We start from the raw sequence: 1,631 nt of genomic DNA, 5'->3' as shown, positions 1-1,631 counted from the left end.
TTGGAACTTGCTGCCTTCCTGCTTGCAGGGATGCTGCTTGAAGAGTAGAACTTGAATTTGGCGCGTCTGTATTTGTGCATGTGTAGCAAAAGAGAAACACAATTCACACTGCTTTTGATAATTTTCCTTTCTACAAACAATCCTCTCAGGCCATTATCTCAGAGGAATTCCCTTGAGTACATCAGTTTAAACAGGAAGAGGCATTTTCACCAGCACCAACAACCCCCCTTGGAGAAGATATGTTTCATGTTTCTCCATATCAGCCCCTTGCTCCACATCCATGTGTGCTTCCTAGCAAAGCTCAACCACTTTGTCATCCAGTTGCATTTTGAATTCAGGAGACTGAGTTACTATTGCAGTGATGAACTTTACTCCACATTAAAAATCTTCCTCTGTTTAGTGACTACCACTGGGCCAATGCTGTTACATTGCCCTGGATGCGACAATTGCTTTGGGCAAGCTCAGGTGGATCCGTAACTGGCAGTGCCACAGAGTTATACCTTCCTTTATATAGACTAAAACTTAATTTTCCCCTGGGGCAGAGAATTTTCCAGCACTTTAAATCACATCCACCCTGTTTTCTCTCTCCTGCCTTTATGATTTGTTCAGCAAAACATCCATCTGTCCATGCCCTCCGGCTCCACAGGTATCCATCAAGTCAGGGGAAAATAATCCAGCAAAATGAAGTCATGGCTCTATCTGGCCATGGGTCTCCCTTCCCCACCTTCCCCCAATAATATGTTTTGTGATGTGGATTTCTGTCGACAGAGCGAGACGCCCGACTCTCTCCTCCTGATGAACATGTCCCACGAGGACAATGATGGAGTTCCTGCGAAATTTTTACCACTGACCTTTTCTCCACTGTGGAGCAGGAATGCATCTCCCAGTGAAGGCTGGGGACAGCAGAGAGTGTGTTATAATCCTGGAAAATGTGACTCTGTCTTTGTGGAATGCCATTTCCCGCTCCCCCTCCCCTTCTCTTCTCTTTCGCCCCTCCCTTAGAAAAATGTAGCACAGAAACCTTGAAAATTCAAGGCAAAAAATTGCCACCTCCTCCTCCCCTCCCATTCTCAGCTCTGTCTGAGCAAGCAGCCAAGCTGTTAAATGCTTTTACCTGCTGTGTCCAAGTCAAAAGTTAAATAATGTGTGAATGAATGTAGAAGGAAAACAAGAGGCAGCGAGGGAGCACTGGAGAGAGCCCCTCTTACAACAAGATAATTGCTACATTATGAGAAACAAATAATATGCTGCTCCTCTCCAGGACTGTGTCTGTGACATCTTGACAGGTACATCTGAAGTTAATTATGTTTCTCTTGTTGAATTTTGCCCTGCTCCTGGGGCTTGATCCTGCAAACATGAGTTCCAGAGCATCTTGCCCTGGCAGCCAGTGCTCTTTCTTTCAGAGATTCAGAGTGGACTCCAACAGGGTCAGTTGCCTTTCCATGAGCCATCACGGCTAAAAAAATGCCTTTGCCAAGAGATTGGGATTTCCCAACCAGCTGTGCATGGTGAGGTGGATGCTGGAGTTGTGGGACCTGCTTTTCACCCATGCCCAGAAAGAGAAATATATGACTCCTGCCAATAGGAAAGCAGCTCTTTCTCCTTACACAGTGCAGTTGCCATAACTTTTC

This window comes from Cinclus cinclus, chromosome 2 (assembly GCF_963662255.1).
Source record: "Cinclus cinclus chromosome 2, bCinCin1.1, whole genome shotgun sequence".
Classification (NCBI taxonomy): domain Eukaryota; kingdom Metazoa; phylum Chordata; class Aves; order Passeriformes; family Cinclidae; genus Cinclus; species Cinclus cinclus.
The sequence above is the reverse complement of the archived record's forward strand: the minus strand, read 5'-3'. Positions refer to the sequence as shown.